Source organism: Accipiter gentilis, chromosome 6 (genome assembly GCF_929443795.1).
Source record: "Accipiter gentilis chromosome 6, bAccGen1.1, whole genome shotgun sequence".
Classification (NCBI taxonomy): Eukaryota; Metazoa; Chordata; class Aves; order Accipitriformes; family Accipitridae; genus Astur; species Astur gentilis.
Genome location: NC_064885.1, coordinates 38,068,858 through 38,096,637, shown reverse-complemented (window position 1 = coordinate 38,096,637; position 27,780 = coordinate 38,068,858).

Here is a 27,780-nt window from a genome sequence, read left to right as displayed (position 1 = left end):
GAAGACTCTTAATCTATAGCTGACAAAAACCAGCTTTCCTTTTCCATAACGTAGTTGCATTTCTTTATCTCAAGAAAGACAACATAATCTATACAGTGTAGTTCTGTGTTTGTTCTTGCAAATCTCTGAATATAAGCCTTTCTGTAGGCAGTGCTTTACATACGCCTGTCAAATACAATTGGTGTTCTGCTCACATATAGGTCTCGATTTATGTGCCATTTATTCATCATGTGCCTCCTGGCTGTGCAGCCTGTGTATAAATTACTAACAATTATTGACTATTTGATACTTTGGGTCATATTAGCGTTGTTTGTAGGCTGAGCAACCTCTGTTTGGAATTAGAGACTCTGAATGTTGCAATTAGCTTACAGGAGCAGGAAATACCTGTATAATTTTTCCTTGCTTCTTATGTTCCTTTTTAGCTCTGTCATGTTTAACTAATTTTTGCTATGCAGTACATAACTGTGCCAAACTGCAATGGAGAAGGTTCCCCTCCCCAGCCTCCCGCGTGGTATGAGGCAAAACGTAGGTATACCATCTGCAGCATGCTTCAATCAAATCAACAGTGTGTGCTATATCTTCATCTTAGAAGCGCTGTGACCAGAGTCTCCTTTCATAGTGAAAGAAAATCAATCCTCCATACATGAAAACAGTTAGTAATGGTCTTACTTGAGCTTAACTTATACTGAATTATTCATGGTTGAGTTATCCAGGGAGAATATTACTTTCGTAGTAGACTGCTTCAATTGCTTCTCTTGTTTATTTTCATTGGGGCGATTTGCTTGAATAAGGACTGCAGGACCAGGTCCTGTGTTTGCTGGACATAAGAACATTTCATACTGGCTAATCCACTGGGTTGTGGGATTTTTCCTTTTTTTTTGGTGTGTTTTTATTTTGTTGTTGTTCTTGTGGGTTTTTTTTTTTTTTTTTTTCCCCTCCTGTTTTTGTGTTTGTTGTGGTGGGTGTGGTTTTTTTTGTTTTTTTTTGTTGGTTTTTTTTTTTTTGTTTAGGGTCCCAGCGTGGGATCCCAAAGTGAATGCTAGTGCATTTGAATCTAGATGGCTCCCCGTTGACATGCCATCTGCAGATGCTCATGTAGAGTATGTTTTAAGCAGCAAACACCTGGGGTGCTATATTAAAAAATGCTCAGCATTTCAAAATCCCAGTGATGAAGTGTAATATGCTCTTGATATGCCACTTGCTGTTAGAACTGTAAGCTGGATCCTGCTAAGTCCTAATGCCTCCTGTTGAAGTGAATGATAGCAGAGAATACTTGGGACTAGAGAGATGCATGACTTACAGGTGTATTAAAAGGAGTTTAAGGCTGTCAAAACTCCTTTTATTTAGACATAGTCATTCTAGGCTTATCTCCTTTGCTGTCTCTTTGAAGGACTACAGTGCAATACCCCTAGAGCAAGAGGATGAGCAACAGTTGCTACCAGGCCTTTAGACTCATATGACACTCCTTATTTTAGTGATACGAGATTGCAAACATTCAAGCCATGTCATTTAATGGCGCTAAGAAGTTTCAGCAGAACTGAACAATTTTTGATGGATATATTCCTAGAAGCTATGCTAAGGCACATGAAGGACAAGGAGGTGATTCGAGACAGCCGGCATGGCTTCACCAAGGGCAAGTCTTGCCTGATCAACCTAGTGGCCTTCTATGATGGAGTGACTACATCAGTGGACAAGGGAAGAGCTACAGGTGTCATCTATCTGAATTTTGGCAAGGCCTTTGACATGGTCCCCCACAACATCCTTCCCTCTAAATTGGCGAGAGAGGGATTTGATGGATGGACTGTTTAGTGGATGAGGAATTGGCTGGATAGTTGTGTCCAGAGACTAGTGGTCAACGGCTCAATGTCCGGATGGAGGTCAGTGACAAGTGATGTCCATCAGAGGTCTGTACTGGGACCAGTACTGTTTAATATCTTCATCAATGACGTAGTAGGATCAAGTGCACCCTCAGCAAGTTTGGAGATGACACCAGTCGTGTGGTTGACATGCCCGAGGGACCTTGCCAAGCTGGCGACATGGGCCCACGTGAGGTTCATGAAGTTCTACAGGGCCAAGTGCAAGGTCCCGCACCCAGTTCGGGCCAAGCCCCGGTATCAATACAGGCTGGGGGATGAAGGGATTGGGAGCAGCCCTGCAGAGAAAGACTTGGGGGTCCTGGTGGGTGAAAAGCTGGACATGAGCCAGCAATGTGCACTCGCAGCCCAGAAGGCCAACCGTATCCTGGGGTCCGGAGGAGGGACATGAAAATGGTCAGAGGGCTGGAGCACCTCTCCTATGAAGAAATGCTGAGAGAGTTGGGGTGGCTCAGCCTGGAGAGGAGAAGGCTCCAGGGAGACCTTATTGCAGCCTTTCAGGGCTTAAAGGGGCCTTATAAGAAAGGTGGGGACAGACCTTTTAGCAGGGCCTGTAGCAATAGGACAAGGGGTAATAGTTTTAAACTAAAAGAGGGTAGATTTAGACTAGATATAAGGAAGAAATTTTTTATGATGAGGGTGGTGAAACACTGGCACAGGTTGCCCAGAGAGGTGGTGGATGCCCCATCCCTGGAAACATTCACGGTCAGGTTGGACGGGGCTCTGAGCGACATGATCGAGTTGAAGATGTCCCTGCCCATTGCAGGGGGGGTGTGGACTAGGCGACTGTTAACGGTCCTTTCCAACTCAAACTATTCCATGATTGTCCAGTAGTAAAAGATGGCGAGAACCTACAAAGAGCTGTAAGAATGTAGTATGTGTATAACAGCAACAAGAAATACAACTATCTAACTTGATTTTTATAATATTCCATTTAATGGCCAAAAATGATAAAAACAAAGTCAGTAAATATTGAAGTCATTTTCAGATTAATTCAGAGAGAAGTAAATACAATTTGGGTCATGTTGCTTTTCATGACCCCCAAACCCCATTCAAATAAGCACTATGGATTTTAAAGATCTACCACGTCTTTGTTGATGTATTATTGATCGTGGTTAGTCAGCAGTTCAGCTCTTGTTGTTCACGACTACCTAAAGCAGTAAGATCAGTTGTTATTAGCAGATTATATTGTTCACGTATTTTCACTGCCTTTTTTTTTTTAAGGTATTTTTACTGATTTGCGTGTGTGTGTCACAGAGGGAGGAACTTTGAATTAGTTAACATTGTTGTTTCCAAGTATTGAACAGCAGCGTAACAGTCTCTAACTGTGTGTCCTTATATATTTGGCTTATATGACTGATATATTAGGAAGCAAAATTCTTCCTTCTGGCGTCTGTAGCGTGGGCCATCTAAACTCAGGGCTTGGCTGCCCTTCCTTCCCAAAGACAATAGGGGGAATGCTGTTCAGGATCCCTCTCGTCCCTTCCCTGCCCGTGTAGGAGTCACTGCACAGTCGCTGGCAGACTGCAGAGCAAGGAGGAATGGTTCCTCTGATGCCTGGCACTATTTCTGGAGTTGTGGAACTGAGAAAGACACCAATATCTTGATACTGGGCTGGTCACTTAAATAATAAAATTAAGACAGCATCCTGATACACTTCACAATCTGCTGCTTATGATAGGAATAAGTCATTTTTGTTGAGGAAGTAATTTACACATCTGATATCACAGAACTCATGGCATTAATTATTTGGTTTTAATGATCTGTATTCACGATTGAAGAGGGTGTTTGAAGTTCAGAAGTGCTGTAATATTAGTCTTAAGATAGAAGGATAGAAGCAGTTCTAACATACACAGGTAAATAATTTTTCCAGAGCTATTCCATTTTATTCCACCTTTTGCTACAGCTAGGTGTAGCACGTGTCTCCTTCAATTCCTGAAAATTATGCACTGCCTTTCTGTTTATTTTTAGCCAATGATTGTGTGCAAATGTGTTACTGATACTTGTGAGGAAATGTCTTTGTCCTGTTTTTTTTAGACTCATCTAATATTCATCATGTATATGAGTTAAATTTCACCTGCTTTACTACTCAATTGGTAGGAAACATAGTGGACACAGGTCTACATGCTAAATAAGGAAAAATTCTCTACCATGCCAAAGTGTTGTGACTGCAGCTTTGGAGACTGATGCAAAACGTATCATGTATTTGATAGTTTCTGGGGTAATTTTCTAGCTGTGATGCTGTGTGGATTTAAAAAGAAGAAAAAAAGTGCGGGGCTTGGGAAGCTTTGGTGGGTATTTTTGTTGTTTGTTTTCTTGGTTGGTTGGTTTTCTTTAAGTTTCTGATTTTGGTATCTTAGCTGACAGTTTGCTGCTTAACTTCGCTGTTGTTGGCTCACGGAGCTTTTTTGATCAAAGTGTTTTCCTTTAATGAGGCTGGGTGGTCTCTATTATACTGTTGTAGTACTAGTTAACTTTCCAAGTGTTACGAGCTTTTTTGCAGGGATGTTGTTTGGGTTTTTCTTCTAAAAAACATTATTTGAATAAGTAAAACTGCATGCACTGAAGTTACTCAACCCTTACGCAGCATTAAATGAAGCAGTTGTTATTTGAGTTACAAACTCTAGGGGTAAATACAGCCACTGAAATGTTGGCAGCCTCCTGTACCTGATTGTGCTGGAACACGGCTGTAAACAATAGGTGCAAGTAGCAAAGGAGTGGGTAGACAATCCATGATAGTACGTGCAGAATTCTTCCTTTTCTTTTATAAAACACAATATAAGCGCTTGGATAACGTGGTATCTCAGCAACAACTTGACAAGAGACGTATAATACACCCTCAGAGAATAGAAGAAACATAATTTGTCTCCAGTAAAGGTGTTTAGCATTCTGATCCTCTCAACATAAATTAATTTGCAGTTATACTAGCAGTGTTTTTACATACGTATTTTGCATTTGCATCAGAGTACTTCCCACTCTTCAGCAGCACTTGCTGCTTTTCTGAGTATTAACCGTTCAGAATGTGAGTATAGGTTAATGTGCTGTATACCTTAGGATCAGCTCTGGTTTCTCTCTTACATGGTGTACTTAGTCTTCAGGGGATTAAACATGTTCTTCATGAACCAGATGAAAATGAATATTTATTAAATATTGTGTCAGGATATACTTTATAGAGAAAATGCAATATATTATTTGAACAGTGCATGGGAATCTGAAGAAAACTCAGGGAAGCCTTTTATTCCAATAGAAAGTTTGTGCGTTTGTATAGTTATTGTTTTCAGACTTGGGTGTACACTTTGAAAATAGGTACAATGGAATAAACCGTATTAAGAGAAACAGATTCCTACATAGTCATCTTTCTCAATAGATGACAGATTTATAAGCAGAAAAGTTGCACACTTGGTTCCCAAATGTATCTTTGTCATGTGACAGATAAAGATACAGTACGAGGCAATTATTACAGCCTGCTCGATGATCGTAACGTTACAAAGAACAACTTTTCCTTTCTTTCATGTTTTTTCCTAAAAAGCTATTTGCTATTTTTAGTATTCATGGGCTGTACAGTAATTGTTGATCATTACTGAGTATTGTTTCTAAAGCTTTGTGAAGATGAAAAATGCTAGGTCTGGTGGTTTGATCAAAAAATATGTAAACATTTACAACAATAAAATGCTATTGTTTTCTCACATCTGTAGCAGTATTTATAACACCGCATTGTTGTTGGGTTTGGGGGGGGGGGGAGAAAAAGAAAAAAAAAGAAATTAGTCCAAGGCCCAGACTTTTCTTTGCCAATTTTCTACATATGTTTTTGACACTTAGAGTGTAGCAATAAGGGACATATTTCAAGACAAGCACAGAGACTGACTCTTCATTAAAGCTATACCTGCTGTTAACCTCAATGGTACTTCAGATGGAGTATTTTTAGTTTGATTCTATAGCCAATTTACTTGCATTATTTTCAAGCTGTGTAGCCAATATTTCAATAGATCATCATGAATTGACATCTTCCTTTTTAATTACAACCTCCTTTAAGTTTCAAAGTGTTTACATTGATTGTGTAGCCTTGTGAAATAAGCAGCAGAACTCAAGCACATCTCTGAGGGCAACAAGCAGGAAGCTATAATAAACACACTTGTCAAGCATATGCAGACAGAAACGGGAACATGCTGGTGGGGAATATATGACCTGCTATAACTATTTGTTTGAATGTGACATGTGCTTATCAAGATACAGAATAAAATAATTCTGCACAAAGAATCCAGCAAGTAAGGATGCAGGGATAAACATCTTCATCTTTTGAGGCTGTTGCTCTCCGGCTGCGTGGCTGACCTGTATCCCTGTCTCCCAGAGATGAAGAGGTGTAGCAGGAGTGGGCAGGTGCAGTCAGTTTAATCGCTGCAGTTTGTTCGGCTGACACGTCTGGAATTGTAAAAGATAATCCTGGCCGAGGGACGTTGCCTGCCTCTTTCTAGCATGGCTTATGTTAACAAGACAGAAACTTACTGTAGGCTAGGTCTTCACCTGTTGTAGTTCAAGGCAGCCAGCATTGTTGTCAGAGGCACTAAGCCAGCAGAAAGTTTAAATCTAGAATTGGCAAGGGAAACAGGGTAGTTGCTGTAAAATCATCCCAGCTCAGGTACAATACACATTTTCCTTCCTTCTCCCTTGGCTCTCTTGACTATGAAGGGAAAAGGGCTGCTGGAGGAGAGCACTACCTTTGCTTGCTGTTTCTGTAGGGGCAAGTCAAGAAGGTAACAAAACCAACGGATGAGGTTAATGGAACTTTTAAAAGCATTGCTAGGGGATAGACGTGACTGTGGAACGCACAAGGAGTGTGCAGTAGCCCTACCTGTCCCTTGTGCTGTGGTGGGGATTGCATGGCACAGTGGGCCACAGCTCTCATCCTCCTGCTGTAGAGACGCAGATGAAATTTCAACAACAATAAAAGGTGAAGATACTATTCAAGTATTATGCAAATAAACTATTACAAGTGCGTCATATTAGAATTGTATCCCCATTTGGATTATGTGATTCAACAAAAGAGAGACAATCTTCTGTGGAGCCTAGTGGAGGGCTTGGGATCTGATTTATCCCAACTCCTTTAGGTGCCTCACTGATTCAGCTTGCCTAGGATTTGAACAAACCTTTAGGGTTGGCTCTTCCTTCCTGTTTGAATAGAGGAGGGTCTGAGGTGAGTAGGCTCCTAATTTAGGGTTCTTGTTAGGTGCCTAAAGCTAGTCAGGATCAGAGCTGAGCAAGCTAAGAATAAACAGCAAATGACTACTCCAAAGCTTGGCTTGGGCAACTGCTGGAGCATCAGCCACACTTGGAAACAGCACCAACAGATTGAAGGGGTTTGGCCTTCAAAACTGCAACAGATTGAAGGAGTTTGGCTTGGGAAAGCTGTAGGAACAGGAGCAGCAGTTTGTGAGACAGCCTGGCTTATGCAAATGTAGAAACGGCAGCAGCAGGCTCTGACGGGATGTGTTGCTGGTGTATCTCCAAAAATTTTTAAACTGGCTGCTCATGTAATACCAGGGCCCTATCACCTATATGCTCAATTTATCACTGTGTCTTGGAACTTTTCCATCAGAGTAGTAGAAAACAAATGTTATCCTGCTATATAAGAAAGAGAGAAAGCAAGCCCACTCAGCTTATTATTTACAGACCTATCTTGCTGCTTCCAACTCTATCCATAATAGATAATGAATAAATTGGTTCACAAGCAAGTGTTTAAGTACTTGGAGTTAAACAACATACTGAATGATGCTCAGTCTGGATTTCATTCTCATTATTTCACCGTCATTGCACTAAGAAATTGTTGGAGACGTTTTCTCTGGTCATGGATCAAAGTCTATTTATAGGTGCAGTATTTATTACCCTGTCAAAGTCCCTTTTGACATGACTGGTCATCCTCACATACAAAAATTCATTTGAAATCAGTTCAAATAAAAGAAATAGACAATTGGTTTTGGTCACATTTGCCTTCCAGAACCCAGATTGATTGCATTAGGAATGAACTGTCACGTATGCAATATAATACTAAGAAGTCTTGTAACTGGGCACCATATTGGCCGTTATATGTTCATTAAAAGCTGTTGTGCATGTTAATATGGTTAAAACACATATAGTGGGGCCAAATAGCTATTAAAATTGAAAGCAAGCCAGAAACCAGAGCCTTATCTCTTACAAATACAGCATTTCATCTTTTTTTTTTTTCCTGCATGCCTCTAGAGATATATATACACACACAGAGATATACAGGAACAGCATCAGTGGAGTTATGCTGTAGAAAGCAAAAAGAGCTAGGAGGAAGGAGAGCTTTGAGCAAGGATGAGGTACTCTAGAGTGACCTTAATTTTTTGCTCTCACCAGTATATTAAACCGCCAAATATCTCAAACAGTCTTGTCTCAAGCAAAATGAATAGAATTGTCTTTATTTGATCAAGAGTATATAACTCACAGAGCAAACCACAATATTGTTTTATTCTGAGGCTTGACATGTGCTGCAGTGGGAACATTCAGCCCTACTACCATTTTCTGAACATCCGGTAAGCGTCCTTTTTTTAGAAAATCCCTACTGTAGCAGGACTCTTCACAAGAAAAATGTCTGTGTGAATGTCATGTGGACAAGTTTTTAAAATCTTTAATTCCCAAGTGATAAAAGAACCTAGCCACCAAGATTTAAGTTTTGGTTTGGTTTAGTAGTGATACCCGTTCAGTTAAGTTTGCTTTAGGTCAAAAATGGCCAGCTGGGAACCATAAACTCATTTGAATGGAGGAGCAGACTGGTTGTGGGAGATCTGGCATGGCTTGTGTCCATCTCAATGCCATCACTTCAAAGAATTCCTAAATGCTGTAGAGGAGAGCAGCAGTGATGCTGTGGTGAGAAAATGGCAAGCAGGGGAGGAGAGGACAGGACGTCTGAAGTCCTCTTAATCTCCTCCCTCTGCCAGTAAATTTGTACATACAAAATGCAGGTGTTACAGTGTGTGTTATGTAGACATATCCACAGTAAGGGCCATCAGAGCAACTGCTGAGCAGCTCAGGCTCTCGTGGTGTCCTAGCAGTAGAAGTCATCACTAGGCAAGGTCTGGAAACGAAGATCTGGCAAGTCCATTCACCTCAGGGTGACTGTTTGTTTGAGCCAGTGAGGGGGGAACAAACCCCTCGTGGTGTTGGGGAAGGAGGGGCTGTGGTGCAATGTTGCCTGATGGGTGGTAGAAGCGTAGCCTGCTGCTCTGCCAACAGATGAGCTTTGGGGGAGACTATTTTTAGTCTAATTGTTTTCTGAGCCATTAACCAGAAGCATTTTGGGGTAGTATCATATTCAGTAAGACTTCAGCACAGCAGCTTGGGGGGGTAGTCTTAATCTGAAGAAATTCTGGGTTTGGTATGACTCAGGTGGGCTGTGAAGTGAAACTGAAATACAGTTCAGAAATATAGGCTGGAGGGCTGGAGATTCAGGTGATATTCCTGATTTCACCAGACACTTGATAAGCTTTTTTCCTATGTCGTTTTTTTCTTTTCTCTCTCTCTCTTTTTTTTTTTTTTAAATGAGGATTACAGGGTTATGAAAAACTAATTCCATTTTGGACCCCTAGACTAGTATTTCCTGTTGGCTGGCTGTATGCTGTCACAGGAACCTAGTGAATGGCTGACAGTGAGGGTACAGACATAGTTGGAGTTTAGGCTATATCCATTTGTCCATGATTTCTGAGATGACGAATGGACACTGCCAAGTCATGACTCTTACTTGTTGTTAATATATATAGGATTAATTTTAAGCATTAGGAATTCTGCTCGAAAGTCCAAAGTCATGTGACTTTTAAAGTATGCATATTGCATTTCTTTTCCCTCTCTTCCCCTCACACACATCTGTAAAGCAGGGTGATGATAACAGTGTATCCTACAAATGGACTGCTACTAGATTTCATTTCTACCTTTCTTTTCTTGTTCTTTCAGGCCTTGATTGCAGTGCAGACAACTTGCAAATAAAAGGAAATGCCCTTGCAGGTTCCTTTGAACTTGTGCTTGTACTCCCTTTGACTTCCTTAGGTCCAGATGCAAAGTGAGAAAGCAAGATAAGCTGATGGCTATGCTCTCAGTAAAGGGCACGGGAGGAATCTTAGCTCCCTCTCGTCTCCTCTTGGACAGAATAACTGATTCTGTGCCAAGAAGGAAATTAATTCTTCTAATACAAGGCAACAACAAATTACTGTTCCCAACCACAGAAGGCAGAAGTGAAGGGAAAAGCATGTCTCTGAAGAACAATGTTTCTTGGGATTGTGATTGTATTGTGTTTCTTGGGACTGTTCCTCCTGGTGAAATAGGCAGTCCTCCCTTTTTGGAGCTGGTATATAGAGTTGTAACTGAGCCATAAAGAGATCAGGCTGCCGCAGCCTAGCAATACACACACCTGCAGAAGAGCCACATGTCACACTGGAATCAGCCGAAGCTTTGCCTGAATAAAACATCCAGGACCAGGTCACTGTGCTTAAATAATTTGGACTGGTGGGTTTTTTTGGGTGTGGGTGCCCCCCCCCCTCCAAAGAACAGACAGGTGATCTCTTTTAATTTATCTGTGACTTGAGTTTGGACAGAAAGGATTCATATGAGCAGATGCCTGATGAAGGAAAAAGGGTCATATTTGACCAGGAAAGACACGGGGCTTATACATTTGTATCTCTAATTTGCTGATGGAAATCAGTAGTACCTGGTATGTTAGAGTCTAGATTAAAAGTGGAGACATCTCTTGATCTGTTAATTGTTCCTTATGGACTGTGATGATACTGAGGGGACAAAACAAGAGGTGTTGTTTTTTTTGTTTTTTTTAACTTCATTTTTTCCCTTTGAATTCTCAGGCTAATTCAATAATACTTGTCATGATTTGTAGGTTTGTGCTTGTCTCCATTCTTTTTTTGCCTGTTACTGCAATATATACGCAACTGTAATGGATTTCTGTATAGAATATGCATCAGGCCTCTTGCTTTGTATTTTTATTTAACTGCCTGTCTCTTTAGGCATCTACTAGGAAAGATTTCTTTCTTCAGACACCTATATCCGTTTGTTCTCTAAGATTCCATAATGAATCTAGTTTTGTACTATCTAGAATTAATATGAATTGCAGACAAGCTTTGTCAGTTCCTCCTATTTACTTTCCCTGCAGTTGTGATAGTTTGCCTTTGATGTCATAAATGTCATAAGCTTAAACACCTTAAAAATTCATTCCAGGGAGTTTATCAGCTGAACACTGGTATCCTCTGTATTTTTACCTAAGTTACAGAGTCAGCTGTGTGATTTATCTTTATGGCATGTTCTGTACTTGTATTCTTTCTCCAGTGTGCTGAAAGGACAGTATTTATATCTCAGTAATTAATTAATGTTTAATTTCTTATTGAAGTGTTGGGTTTGTAATTGATGGTGGAGTATTTTGATCATGGATGCAGATGAGATCAAGAACCAAAAAGGGTCTAAGTGCTTGTTCAAAATCTATTCTGAAAATGGATTCCATTATTCTGAGGAATCCTCATGAAAGTCTCACCAGAAGGTGAAAAATCTCATGCAAGCTTTGGCATGGAGGCATTCACTCTTGCTGTGAATGGGTCAGCAGGAAAGACAGAACCGAATAGTTGACCAGAAGTCGTGCAGAGAAGAATTAGTGGGTATGTTGTAACTTAGAAATATTTGCTGAGTCACAGATTCCCTTTCAGGTAAAGGGAGACTATTTTGACTTTTTTAGATTGATGTCCCATGTAACAGAGATGAATTTCATGCAGTAATTTTTCAGTAAACGGAATGATTCGTCTCCGGTAGCTGAAGAAGGGTTCTGTGCATCTTTTCTTTCTGCAACTTCCCATGCTTTAAACAGTACTGCTTTTCTCTGCCATCTTTCTTCTTGTTAAAAAGTCTGGCCAATAAGGAACATGTGTTCTCAAAGCAGACTCTGAAAATATGATAGCAGGGCTTTGCTGGCAACAAAAAGAAAGAAAAAAATGGAGAAATAGGAATTGGTTATGAAACAATCCTTTGATACTGGCAAAGTGGAAGGGCTCTTCCAGGAGGAGCTAAAGATGGACAAGTAGTATGATATATTTTTGTGTCTAATAGAATGTTTTGCAGTTCCTCATGAAATGGCTTTCTCGGGAATAGTATAATCCCACTGCACATTGCAGTGGCTATAGAGACTGTATTTCTGCTTCAGTACTGTAGTTTTTCCTCATTGCTCATGCCTTTGTGAGAAGTTCACAGTGTTCCTTTTCATATATTGAACTCTTTGCATACAGAAATTTTAAAGCAAGAAGAGAGGCTCAAAGAAGTTTTGTTTCAGTGGGACTTTCTAGTCTGTATGCCTACAGGAACACTAGTGCTTAGAGAGATACCTGGAATTTTCATATGAAGCCACTGAAATATGACCTCAGGAGAAAAATCTAGACCATATCTTCCTTCTTTCAGGATTAGCAATTCCTTTGTATACAAATAAACTTCATCTTTCTCAACCTGTGAAAGATCCTGGGTTTCAGGGGTTTGTGGAATGGACTCCAGGAATGATTTCTTCACAGAACAAGTTAATGCAATGAGATTTCAAATTTCTGTGCAAACTCCAGTGCCCTGAAAACCAGACAAAATACACAAGGGATCAAACTTAAGGAAAGGGGAAAATCCTATTCTGCTTTTAGGTTAACATTTGAACTGTATTATTAAATATGCATGAACTCCCTGAATATAAATCATCTGCTGAAGGAAGGCTGGCAAGTCAAAGTTCTGACTCTTATCTTCCACAATTTCTTTCCAGGTAAGGTTTGTAGGAGAAAGTAAAAACCTTCATTAGCTTAAATGAAATAGTTGAAAACAGCAGGCAAGATTTTTGTCATATGACACCTCTTGCACAGCTATAAACTGAATATGCTGCAGAGAAGTGTACATAGGGCTCGGAAATTTGTAGACCTTTATCTCTAATTGCAGATTATTAAAATGGCAGGCAAACTTACAAAACAGAAACAAAGACAAGGCTTGATCAATGCAGAGGTAATTCCATGTGCTCCTCTGGTATCCCGCAAAAGAAGTTAGCTCCCTCAGCTTCTGCTGGCCAGAAAAACATGTTGCTGTAAGAGTTAGTGGTGAAAACAATCTTCCTAACATGGTTTCAGCTTCCTCCTTTGCTTTGAAACCTGTAAGAATAGTTGTATGCTCAGATTAGAGGAGACAATATATAAAAATTAGTTAATGATTAGTAGTTAGTAACATATGCTTTCCCAGGAACAAAAGCACTTGGGAGTAGTGTGTTAGTAGAGGTTGTTTCTGGTGCAGGTTTTAAGGTGAGATTATTTCACATACAGAATAAAGATTGAACCGTAGAAAATCAGCAACTGAAAATGATTGGATAATGTTTAGTATTTTATGTTATAATTCCAAATATTGGAAAGAAGGTGGGTTTTTTCCCCTGTTTCTTTCATCTCTGGTCCCATGCATAAAGAGACGGTATAGAAACAATAACAGCTTTTTTTTAGTTTTGCCACTGACTTCAGGGAAAGGAACACTGGGTCTTTTGACAGAAAATAGACTTTAAATCTTGCAAGCGACCATATCAACAATTACCTTTCCAAATGGAAAAATACAGCTTTTCTAATGTAACAGAAACAACCATGGATAGTAGGCTATGTTTTACTACTTTGATTCCAGATATCAAACAAATTGACTCTGACTTTAAAGACTCCACCCCCCTTGCTTGTATTTCAATTATAAAGGAGACACTTTCCTCTGTTAAGCTCCTGTCAATTACTGTTTCTTTTTAAAAACAAAAAGTTCAGGAAAAACAGTTGATAGCCCACAAATACACGGTCATCAAATGAGGTATCTAATGTAAAAAGTATGTAAAGCTAAGAATGTATGTTCATCTACTTCATGATGTGGTTATAGATTGAAGAATAATTTATGTTGACCTGCTTTTCCCAATGCCTCATATTTGTAAAGATTATAAATAAATTGTGGCTGAGCATAGAAGTAAATTAAGTGTTTGGACGTAGTGACTCTAAAATGTATTTATGGAATTAGCTTTCTCTTTGATCTACCTGTGCCTGTGTATTATGAACTGGTAGGCAGTTCACCTCCCTACACATTTGTCAGGAGATGACCTCCAATCTTGCAAGTTTTTCTTCACAAAAATCTTCCTTCCTTATAGTTGCTATGAGACCATCCATAGAAAGTCTTAAAAAGTTTTCATCTAGATTTCCCTCTCTGTAAGGCCAGAGAAACAAAGCATAGATTTTTGTACCTCCTTCTAATGTGTAGAGTCATTTGCTGGTGAGGCTAATGCTGGTTCCTGTTGTGTTGGCGACTTGTGAAGGGGGGAATGCTTTTCTCTTATAAACCAGCTTGATGACAGTAACACATTCAGCACAAAATCCCTTGACTTTTCTGGAAGCCCAACTGCAGGAAAACCAGAACACGTACACGGTAGTAGATCGTTATGTGACTTTACGTGCCGTAATATTTTGGAACACAGGGTGCACAAGGGACAAAGGTAATGAACACGTCCCTGCATAGATCCACGAGGACTTCTCTCCAAACAGAGGGGTGGCCACTTGCTATTCTCTCGCTTGAAGGAAAAAAGGAGGACTTCCTCAGCCGTGGCTGCCATAGCCTTCTGCTTGATCTATCACAACTTGCTAGATTGGATGCCCCAGTCACTCTGAACCTGGGAACATGATTAATTTAAACTTTTAAGGGGAGATAATAGCAATGTAAATGAATTTTACAGTAACCTGTAATGCTTTTAATAGCATGAATGTTGATAGTGTTTTTCTACAAAGTCCTGAGGCGCTTTACAGCTACACTATTAAAACAGGAAAAGTTATAAAATATAGAAGCTGTGGGGGGGGGAAAGGAGCCTAATCCTGTGTGAATCTGTGAAGTGTAGGTCAGGGCCTTATTCATTATTGTCTTCTGGCTAAGCTTATAAACACATGTGTATGCATAAAATAGTTATTGTTGCTTTTGTGGATGTGGGCTAGAACTTTAAAGCAAATTTATTAATCATTAACAATGTCTCTGTACTGGAACTATTAAATAGACAGTGATTTATCATAAATGACTTCATAAATCTCCAATGTGGAGTTTGAAACATGGCAATGCCAGGAAAATTGAAGCAAAAGCAGAAGTCTGAGTAACTGTTTGTGCGGCATAACTGTATGTTACAGTGCCTCCGCTAAGGCTCCAGTTCTGTGGTGCCCAGCTGTATATGTAACTTCATACAGGTTTTCTTTTTTGGCTCTAGTCAGAGCTGTATTTTTATGCTGGCACATGGCCACAGGGCCCTGCACGCCTTTCTAGGCATACCATACGACAAACGCTGCCCATGCATACATTTGGTGACAATCTTTCTCTGGCCAATGCTGTGAAACATTGGCTTGGGTTATTCCAATATTCTATATGTATGAGATGTTAGTTTCCTCTTCAGAGTCCTTAGGAAAAACTTCACGATTTCTAAACCTTTTTTTTTTCAGCTTCTCCCTTTCCATTCCACATCTGATCTGGCAAGTCCTATGTTAGTGCCTGAATATCTGATTTAGCTGCCCGCACAAGATCTATTCGCAGAATTTTTAATACGTACCAAGATTTTGACTTACTGTACTTGCCTTGATGGGATATGCTGGAATATTGGTAGAAAAGGGATAAATCTTGTTCAGGAAGGTCAGGCAAGTAAAGTGTTACTTTGTGAACTCCATCATTTGGCAGCTGCAATCTTTGGAAAAGGAAGGAGGGAGACAGGCAAGAAGAATTTAATAGATTCAAGAGATTAGAAGCTTTTGGATCAGCTGGGACTGCTGAACTTCGATCAAGGACAGCAAACAAATGGTCTGTAGCAATGTTTGAGTCATTAGTCATCAGGTCTAACGAAGTAGCAGAAGCTGGATGAGGTACCAGAAAACAGACAAAAAACAAATGCAGCATCTGTCTTCAGAAATTATGCAGCTCAGCCTTAACTCTCTCTCAAAACAACAAAAAAAGGGGGGAGGGGAGTGATAAATAATTAAAATACTCATAAGCAATTCTAACATAGCAAGGAAATACATAACTGCTAGCGTGGGTTTACTGAGAACACATCACATCGAATGAGTCTAATTTCCTTTTACAATAGAGCAGCATGTTTTGTGGACAGGCAAGAAGCTGTAGGTGTTAGATACTGTCAGAGCTTTGCCAAGGCCAGCCTGTTTTCATGGCATTCTCACAAGCCAGGTAGGGAAATGCTGGAGCTATGGTTGCTGGCGTGCAAGATGAGCTGTATTAATGCATTCAAAGTTGTTATCAATAGTTCACTTCAAACTGGGGGACAACTTGTCTTCTGGGACAGAGAGGTAGGAGTTATATTGGGTCACAGGCCAAACAGTGAGTGACCAAGATCACACTGTTGCACAAAAGCAGAGAAGTCAAGGCTTTGACACGCACAGTTTAGCTCTCTTACAAGCACAAGTAACTCTTGTGCTAGTAAAAGCTTAGCTGAATATGTAGTGTTCAGTTTGGGGCACTGCGCTTAAGGTACAGACCAACAGCAGGAATGATCAGAGCCCAGTCAACAAGATATGTAACAACTGACTGACACAAACCCTACGCAGTTCAGAGGATGGAGGAAGGGAAAGCTGATGGGGGATACATAGCTTCTGAAAACGTTAAGGATCTTGTAGCAAAGGAGGGTCTAAGCTGTTTCCTGTATTCCAGGTGGTAAAACAGATTGTAACCAGCATAAACTGCAGCAAGAAAGATTCAGACTAGACATTAAAAATCCAAACAACCCACAACAAAAAAACCCCAACCAAACCAAACAAAAAAACAACCTGCAAACTTTCTAATGATGCAGATAAAGCATCATTGGAATAGATTTTCTGAGTAGGCTGTAAAGCATCGTTAGAGATCTTTAAGGATTGAATTAGACAAACTTTTGTCAGATGCAACATAAGTGTATTTGAGCCTCCCTTAAGGCAAGGAGATACACATGATGACCTTTCTGGGTCCATTCTTTCCCTATTTTCCTGTGATTCTATTAATTAAATTAGGAGATCATAGTGTACTAACATCATTTTGCTCACATTTTGCTGGAGACTGGTAACAAATCTTCCAATTCATCATACTACCTTGCAAGCTTGCATTGATATGTCTCTGCTAAAGCATTTACAAAATGCGAAATGAATAAATAGTCTTTTAATGAAATGTATCCATGAAATGTAGGCCATTTCCTCTCAGAATTGAATTAAGCATTACAAGTGATCAATAACTAGATTTCTGTATCTACTGAAAAGCTCTGCTGCAGAGTTATATAAATAGTCCAGAGTAAGAGAATATGGCTGATACTTTATCTCTGTGACTCCCTGAAAACATCTGAAATCAGTTGGCTGTCTCAAAAGACTTGTGACTAGATAGATTGATTCTGTCTTTCAACCCTGGGTTACTGGGTCAAATTTAGCTTAACCCTAGAATTGAGTAATGCCTACTACCACATGCTATTGGAGACCTCTGCAAAAACCAGTCGATCCTGTTCAGATTTCTGTGAATCTGGTGAGAACTTATCATACCTTTTAGAGAGTAACAAAAGCACTGAGTTAAAATCTGCAAGAATTTAGGCACCTAATTCAATATTTCAGCACACAGGCAGCTTGACTTTAGATGCTGTGAGCATTCTTCGCTTCCATTATTTTATTTTTTTTTTTAGCAGTCTTCCCTCAATCTGGGTTGAAACACTTACTTGTGGGTATGTGTGCAGTGACTGTGCTGCTCCTTGTGCTGTATACCCTTTACAGATATAAAAGTCCTTTCAGTCCATAATTGCATGGCACTGTTCACAATTGTCACCGCAATATTTGAATGTGAACATGCCTAAACAGGGAATGGAAGTGCGTAATTTTCTTTGGCTTGTCATCACTGGGCTAAGTCTGTCAGCTGACGCTGCTGTGGCATAAGATTCAGCTTTCGGCTATACAAATGGGTCTGTACAAATGGATGTTTGAGTGGCCTGGTACATATGCCTAGTGTTAGTCCTTTACACGCAGGAATGCATTCCTATTTGTCATAAATGATATGTCAAATTGAATTTGACACTTCTGTAATAAAAAACTTTTTAAAAAGATCAATCTACCTCTTCTATTCGAAGTAGACATTCTGTATCATAAATAGAAATATTTTCTATTTCAAAGTTTCTGTCATGGTTTAACCCCAGCTGGTAACTAAGCACTATGCAGCCACTCACTCACTCCCCTCAACCCAGTGGGATGGGGGAGAGAATTGGGTAAAAAAAGTGAAACTTGTGGGTTGAGATATGAACAGTTCAATAGAACAGAAAGGAAGACACTAATAATGATAATGATAACAATAATAAAATGACAATAATAATAATAAAAGGATTGAAATATACGAAACAAGTGATGCACAATGCAGTTGCTCACCGCTCGCTGACTGATGCCCAGTTAGTTCCTGAGGGCCAGCTCCCTCCAGTTCATATACTGGGCATGATGTCACATGGTATGGAATCCCCCTTTGGCCAGTTTGGGTCAGCTGTCCTGGCTGTGTCCCCTCCCAAATTCTTGTGCCCCTCCAGCCTTCCTGCTGGCTGAGCATGAGAAGCTGAAAAATCCTTGACTTAGTCTAAACGCTACTCGGCAGCAACAGAAAACATCAGTGTGTTATCAACATTCTTCTCATACTGAACCCAAAACATAACACTATACTAGCTACTAGAAAGAAAATTAACTCTGTCCCAGCCAAAACCAGGACAGTTTCCCATTTAATCAGATGGAGCTTTAAAAAGTTATTTATTTGTAAATGAAGTTAACTGTGAATCAGAAATCTGTCTGCTAAGAATATGATGAGATTCTAATATCCAGCAATGTGACCAGTAGAGATAGGCATTCCTCCTTTTTTTGTTATACATGCTTTTAGGTTTTCAAACTCTTTTATTGCAGTATTGTTCAGATTTTGGCATTTATAGAAAACTCACTGGCCTTTTCTTCAACCTTTAATTTTAGTGAGCTGGATGCTCCACTGTGTAAACTGGGTCTGTTTCATCTACTGTTATTTATGTGTTTGTTTTCATATTTCATTTCTTGCTGTCAAAGTGGTGGCCTATTGTGCTGAAGGGACCCTGTTTCAGTTCTTCCAACTCTGTAATGCTTAGCCTTGTGCTCATGTCCCTTGTACTTTTTCAAAGAGGGGCAGGTGAGGTCAGAGTCACTTGGTGAGGAAGGATGAATGAAGGGTGTTCAGCACGAATATCTGTGTCTGCTTCAGCTTTGTATAATCCTTGCACATAATGACAGCGGACGGTTTAAAAACTGTGAACGTGATTGCATTCTTCCTTTAATATAGCTTCAGATAACTTCATCTTCTCATCCCCTTACTCATCCTCTTGCTCACCAGTGAACGGGGCATGAGCTCGCCAAATTCTTTCTTATCCTGTTGAGCGCACTCCAGTCCACAAAGTTTTCCAGACTTCTGTTTATTGTTTCCATCTGACCTACACAGTTGTCTTTTCAATTGTTTAATGGTGTATACTAATGTATTTTAAGCTACCTGACTATTAAGGACTGTCTATATTTTGCTACGGTGCTTCTCATTTTCATTTCTGTTTTGTCGCTGTTATAACTGGAAGCCTTAATTAACCACGTACTTCACATGTGTTACCTGTTACCAAGGCAATATTGTCTTTAAATCTGAGGAGGTGGATTTGCTTTCTTTTTATCCTGTGTGCTCTATTCTGATTTCAGATCTGCACCTGCTTAGCAACAAAAAGACACGTGTTCAAGGGGCTAGCTGTAACCTTGGCTTAAAAGTACAGCTGAGTCTAGATATGATTGTCCTTAAAAAAACAAAGCTGAACCTCTAAGCATTTAGCAAAAGCCCTATGTGTGTGTATATATATATATATATATATATATATATGACATTAGACTCCAGTGGGGTCTATTTCTTTAAAAAACCTGCTTTATTGTGAATACAAAGCAGTAGGGTAGGTCTTCGCATGGAGTTATCAGATAAAACTGTTATGATTTGTGACTAATGGGATATATATACTGCAGTATATACTGCAGTATTTACTGTGTTAGAAATACCCATGTCGCTGCTATGGATCAAGCAGCTGAAACCTGCAACGTATTTTGCCTGGTGGAGTGGAAAGGATAGGCAAATGTGCCTCTCCCTTCACTGCCAATATTTATTTATTTTTTCAGTGTAGGAACATTCTTTCTTAGTTGCATTGTGTCCATCTGCTATTTGATGCCATCAGCTGCCAGGCATCCCAGCACGTGAGCAGTTATATGAAGTCACTTGCCCTCCACCTTACCTTATGCTGAAGAACTATTCTGGCTTCTCCAGTTTTCCACCTTGAGGTCTTTAACTAAACTCTTCTGTGCCGGGGAGAAGTTCTGCACAGATGAAAAGCAGACTGTAGAAGGACATAATAATTATACTAGCAGAAAAATGTCAGCAGACTAATGTAGGTCCCCTATAGGGGTTTGAATCATCTTATGAAAAGTGGAGCCATTAAATAAAACAAAATGTTAGAGATTTTGTTGGGAGTGACAGAAGCAGCCAAATGTTCTTCCTGCTGGATCACTGACATTCTACGATTTTTGGCTGAGTAAGAACAGCAGGCTATCTTTCTCAGTTATCAGAGCTCAGATGTATATAAAGGTTTCTTAAGACTGTGAGATGGGGAGAAAAATGTGAACCATGCCCTGGCAAAAGCACTCACCAGGTATTTTATTGTAAATTTTTTAAAAATAAAATAAAATAATCTGCAGCCCAATCCTGGGAACAAATGAGTTCAGAGGCACTGAAGAAGCTTGTCAGGATCATCTGGTCTTTTGCCTTTGAATGCAGGCTCAATTAGAAACCCAGAATTACAAGGCCAACCTACGCAGTTTTGTTAATGGAGGGGAAAAAAAAAAATCAAGTGCTAGAAAAATACTTAGTGAGGTGTGACCCCACGTAATTCTTACAGAATTAATATTCAGGATTTGAATATGTTTATTTAAACTTAGTATTTATTTATTAATGAGTCTTTTGAAACACTCTAGACATAGCCCTTGTTTCACTGATGGGGAAACGGAGGCTCTGCTCACAGAATTTCTGTGAATAGGCTCTCGTTATTCTAAGAGGAAAAGACATATTCTTTGACAAGTGTGCAAAGGGGAAAAAAAAATCTGCCTGTGAGTGGGAGTCCAGTTTTCTACCCTGTATCTCACTGAAAGACTGTAAGAAAAGATTCTTACATTACATCAACCACAAATGACATGAGAATTTTCTTTAAGTTACTTCTGAAGCTGGCACCCAGGAGACTCTTGTTCATGCAGAAGATATTTTTAAAATTTCAAAGAAAAGTCAAGGAGTGTAACTTTTGTTTCATTCTCACTGTTCCTTTTTTAATCTGTCCTGTTTCTACTGGGTCCAATGTTCTTATAGATGAGCCTCTTCTGTCTTTTTTTTTTCTTTTCTTTTCTTTCCTTCCAAATGTAATGATAATTCACTGATAATCAAGTAACAGTCTTTGATGCAGAGGTCTACATAAGGCAGCCGTTCCTTCACCCTATACCTGGTAACACCAGCTCTTAAAGGGCTTTTCCCAGAGAACAGCAACATACCTGGCACACCGCAGTAGCTTGAGGAGAAACTTCTGGTTGACCCTTTAAATGATGTTCTATATGGGCTCTTAAATCAAAGCTATTAATGGTGAAGATGTAAAAACCCTTCAAGCGCTAACAGTGCCAGGATACCTTATGAGACCCTCCACTCAACATAGTAATAAGTAGTTAGGATGGTCTGCTACTATAGGGCCAAGTGTTATTCCAGCTGTACATAAACAGTGGCTGCAAGGGTGCATTTACAGAGTACATTATAGGAGATGGGTATGAAGGATTGACATAAGGTGGGGCAGCGCTGTCCCCCCTGCAATGAAGGAAAAGCTTTATTCTTTGTCAGATTATGCGTTGCAGAATAGGAGGAACCAGTGGCCAAGTCTGTGGAAAATACGGCCTTCTTTCTTCCTCTTTTCTCTGGACATTTGGTTGGCTTTGGGGATTGCTTCTTTTTTGTGTGTGTTTCATATCCTATTGATAGAACCAGTAAGGCTTGGGCAAAGAAAACCCAAGTTATATTCGGTTTAGTTAATAGCACTTAGCGGTTTACAAGTCTAGTGTTTTCCCATCTCTTATCTGCAGCATGAGGTTGTTTCTGCATTCTAAACTAATAGAGTTTAGAGCTGCAACATTTTTATTGGCAGTGACTAATACATGAGCCAGAAAGAGCACCATTTGGTTTGCAGATCCCATAATCAGCCACAGTCTAATCTCAGCCATTCTTGTTTCATCTAGTATAATTCCACTGAAGCAAATGGCTTTACTCTAGTTATTATATGATGTAATTGAAATCAGGATCTGTCTCAAAGTGTACAGTTCTGACACTAAAAAAACCCCCAAACATCCAAACCAACACATTTTTAAACTAAGTAAAAGATGTAACGTGGGTAACAACTACAATGCACACCAGGCCTATGACAGAGTACGACATTTTCAAGAAAAACCTGACAGCCTTGTAACAGACCTGAAACTGCAACCCTTGCAACAAGACAAAACCTGAAAACCAACAGCTCAGAGTGACCTTATTTGTTCTTTCTTTTCAAAGGAAGGTTTAAATGACATAAAGACCATGTGGTTTTGGTTGTCTGCTGAGAGACAAGACACAGTATCTTCCAGTTCCCATAGAAATAAATGACAATAATACGTATGGTGTTGAAATGCATGGTAATGCGCAGTATCAAATGCATGGCCTTAGTAGGACCTGCTGCACAAGCAGCTCAGCAATGCAGAAGTAGACCAAAAGAGATTTTCCTACGGATGGACTGAAAGGTGTTCCAATTACAAACTACATTTAGCAGAATACAGCTAAATAAAAAGCGCCTACGTCATATACTGCAGCTAGATATATTCCTGAAGCACTTTAAACTAAAAAGCCTTTACAATTCTAAACAACCCATATGTCTGTCAAAGCTGTCATTGTGCTGCAGCAAGTAAAGGAAACAAAACTTAATTTGTAATGAAGCTTCCCCCGGCTGAAAGCACAAGTCTTCCCCGTTCTCGTTTAAGCCTCTGTTCACAATTGCAGCACGCTCTCTCTCTCTCTCTCTGACTCCTTATAAAATGCTTTGCATTTCTTTTTGAATCACGTCAAGTTAATTTTATGGCAAACCATCTCTGTTTTCTGAAACACACAAAAGAAATATAATTATTGCTGGGTGAAGGGGAGTTGGAAGTAAACTGAACATGATGCTGGTAATTGGTTTTGGGCACTGGTGCTGGGAAGATTCTAGCCACCCGAACAAAAAATATCTAAAAAAAAAATCATTAATTATAAATGGGAAGCTTTGTAGTATAATTCCAAGATCAGGAGGAAAAAGCAACATCGTACTACCAAAAATAAAAAAAATAAACAAACATATTACTCAGCAGATGACCTTTTCGGTAAATAAGCCACTCTTTGGTTCATGATGGTACATAACCAAAGAAATGTTCCCTTGCTTTCATTCCCAAATTTGTTGAAGTGACAAGGTGAGATTTTTAGGATGCTTAGCTTTGACCTTGTTCTGTTCTTACTGTAATCAATGGGGGTTTTGTCATAGGGACAATGTGTTGTAGCCAAAACAACACGTTGGCAGTTCTTACCCAAAGGTGTGGTCCTCACATCAGTGTGCCATGCTTCTGCCTATAAGTCCGTCTACTCCAGTGAGCTCAGCTCTACCGGTCTGTACTGAGACAATGTGTGGCTCAGAATGGACTGAAATATCTACTCTGCTTCCTTTTCTCATGTAGACTAAGTGTTTTTGAACTTGTTTGTTTTGGTGCTTTTAATGTACGATTGTTTTCAATTACTTTTGATATAAGTGGCACTGCAGGCAAGTGAGGCTGGCAAGATCTGGTTCTCATTGTAAACATTTCACAGTTGTAATCATCTAAATTGCCTTGTGAAATTGTTCATTAGATAAAAATTAATAAATCCTATAAATGAAATCCAACGCACCGTTAGGCTGTTGACATTAAATCTGGCATAAAAACATAGTTGTAAATGAAGTCATTTATATCCACATTGATTTGGGGCCAAATTTTTAGGTCCTTGAACAATTTTTAAACCAGTGTTTATTCCAGCAAGTCTATTGAATAGGAGTGAAAACAGCGGCCTAAGTTATAGCTCTGCGAGCTGTTGGGGAAGATTCAATTTCTTTATGCCGATCTCCTACCTGCTGCATGCAGCATGTGGGGGAGAGTTCAGGCTCTTGAAGAGGATAGCCTTCTCAATTTCCCTGTTTCTGACCACACAAGGAAATTAATGTGTAAAATATTACCATTACTGTGACTTTTGTACAGAGCCACGTGTCTGGGGCCTCGGAGTCTCGGTGGATGGAGGGTGATATGGCACCATGGCACCAAAGCTGGTACGTTATCCAAAATCAGTGGCTAGCACCCAGCACTCTAATTATTTCTTTTTTGCTCTCCTATTTGGGCATCCCAGAGGATTCACGTTCGCAATGCAGATCACTACTGGCTGTGTTTTTCCCCATTGAATACTGCCAGTTTTTTATGTACACATACCTACTGATGTTGTAACAGACCCTAGGGTTGCCTCAAGTTATAGTTTCATGAGAAAGATCGTGAACTGAACTAAAGTCGTATATTTAATTGGAATAGTAATGAGAAGAAAATTCTTTTCTCATTCATTACAGGATGAAACCAAAATAACACTCTTCAAATTGATGGAGTTACTCCACAATTATATCAACAGCTCTGAAAACCAAGCTGGGCCTCAAGTTTTGGGGTTTTGTAGTCTCTTTAGGAAAACAAATGGTTATGAGTTGTCTTGGATGAATTAAAAAATACAGTTAGAAAATGAGTGATTCTGTAAACACAGTTTTAGTCTATCGCCAGATGGGAGAAATGGAGAACAGGTTGTAAAAGTATAAGCTAAAGCATTATTAATATTGTACTGTTACTGAGCCAACTTGTAGAGGAACTGAAAAAACATCCTATTGGTTAAGTAATCACTACACATATGCTTTTGGAGATTAATACTTTGAATTTTCAAAGCTTTTATATGTGTCAGTTCTGCTATAAGGATGAAACTGCAAAAATGCACTGGTAGCAAGTTTAAAGCATTAATAGCAATGTCAGATACACTTTAAGGATAATCACAACTCTTTTACATCCAGTAGACCCAGTAGTCTCAGATATGGAAATAAGACTTTTGACAACTAAAAATGTTTGAGAAAGTGGGGAAAAGGCAAAAGAATGTTGTGTAATATTTTAAACCTGGGTAGCTATTTCAGCCTTGGTTTTGAGTACTATAGTCTGTGCTATACGTATGCCATACTGGTGGTCTTCAAAAGTGATTGCATAATCACTGTGGCTTCCTCCTTTTCTTATGATGGTAACTGGGTTTTTAGCAACTTTTTTTTTTTTTTTTTTTTTTTAAAGCAATAGCACTGCTTTATTCCTGGAGACTATTAAGGTATTTCAAATATCAGGAATAGACATAACTTAGAGTCCTCAAACTACCTACTTGGAAGTCATGTCAAACTCATATTGGGGATAATAACATTGATTGAGATTTACTTACATCTGCATGATTTAAATACATATTTAATGCTAGATAGAGTTTGGCTGTGTGACAAGAAAAGCAGACAGGAGACAGCCTTCTATCCATGAGCTCTTGTATAGTTTTGGAACATCTTTATTCCATATGATATTCACTGACGAGCAGCTCAACTTGTTAATAATTAGTGAAGAAGGGGAAAAAGTTTAGCTACTGGCCAGTTTTAGTTTTAAGATACGTGATTTAAAACCAGGGTGCAAAAGAAGAATTATTTTGAGTGAGATCAAATTTGGCCTTGATTTGAGTTTTAAGTTTGTTTATTAACAAACTGGGTCCTTTGTGAGAACCAGATAGGCAAATCACCAACACCTCACAGGATCACACCTCATGCTTTTGAACACTCATGGTATCAAGCTGTGCTTGTAGAGATGTGTGAGATGAGAATGTATTTAACTGTATCACTAAATCTAAACGTATTATAATAGCAAAAATCTAGGGTCTTATTCTGATGTTCTGGTTAATGATGATTAATGCTGACTGGGACTACTCATAAAGCTATGTCTGGTGTAAGAGGTGCTGCCTGTGACATGATGGAAATGGGTCAAAGCTAGAAGCTTTTCAAAATCCCGTGAAGTGTTTATTTGCTTTGCTGGCAAAATATTAATCTTTGAGGTTTGTTTCTGGATGCCAGGTTTCAACACCTGAAACTTGCAACAGGTGACTTCAGATTTCTGATTACATAGGAGACAAATCAGGCCCCCTAGAAGTATTTTTTTTTTTTCCTCCTTAACTGTGCCTACTATTTTATAAGGAAATTTAACTTTGTGACACAGCTGACCTAAGGACAACATTGTTGTTTAATATTATGGTTATGCGAGTCTAACGCAGAGACATATGTATCATGTGTGAATGTGTCATCTTTGAATCCTAATACTAACATGGGAAATAAGAGCACTTGCTAGATCACTGAAGTAAGGTGAAAAAGACAAATCACCTCAGGGTGCTCCAGGATCCCAGCACTAGAATATTTGTGTTTTCTTTATTTTAATATTTTCATTTATTCTTTTCCTGGTATTCAGTAAGGGCCCCTTCGCACTTAAAGAAGGAAGGAAATATCCTCACACTGTTAAAACAGTACCTACTAAATGCGGGAATATCTCTCATAGTATCTCCTATGTATTCCGCTATATTGGTAGAGCTTCTTTACAACAATGTTTCAATGACAATTTGAGGTTCCCTGTGAGCTTGCTCAAGATGTTAATTTAACTCTTCATAACATCTGTTTTGATATTAAAAATAATTTCAGAGTGGATTAAAATAATCTGAAAAAGCTTCTTAATTTTCTGCACTGGTAGTATATAATTTTCCTTGAAATTTTAACACCTTAATATTTCAACTATTGTATTATTCCAGACTGATCTTTGATTGTCTTTAAGGAAAAAACACAGAATATCTTTGGAACAACACCTGCTTCTACCAGCGTCATTACAAGATTTCTCTTAGACGTTAGTAGAGACTGTTCAAAGAAGGTGAAATAAATGTTTATACTCAACGAAAGGGAAAATGGAAATTGACGTTTAAGTGTAAGCACTTCAAGAAATGGTTGGGAGTTGTTTCTGAGATAAGATGTCCCTTTTCCATGATGTTGGGAAGTCTTCAGCTGCCCAGCACCTTTGAAAATCAAGCCATTTTTGTAAAGTTTGAGGGCTGAAGTTGCACTCCCTTTTATATATTTGCAATAAATTATCATTGATATTTCAGATGCATAATTATATTTCTCTTATTAATGTTACTCCTCCAGTTATGAAACTTTAAGCTATGATCATAGAACGAATAAGTAACGAGCCCAGAAAGAAAGCATAAAGGTCTTATCCTCTGCCTCAAAACTCCTGGGCATCTGCGTTCTGCTTTTTGTCTAAAGGTTGTGCATGAGGGTGTGAATTTGGGAGCTAAGCAAGCTGACAATTTCTCTTCAAAGTCATCCTTGCTGCAATTCATTTTCAGCCTTTTCAGCCTCTCTTGGACAGTTACAAAAGACAGCTTTATTATGCAGCTCTCTTTCGCCTATTTTTGTACATATCATTTTCTGTTTGTCATGTTTAGGGCACCTTCATTTCCTCTGTCTCACAGAAGCAGAGATGATTACATTAAGCGTAGAAGTCTCCTCTCTTTACTTTTGGACAGTAAACCATAGAGTTATTTTCCATTATTCTTCATAAATTTTAGTGGGGTGGTTCTGGTTGAGTGTTAAGCTGGCAAGACCCACATTGTAACACAGAGC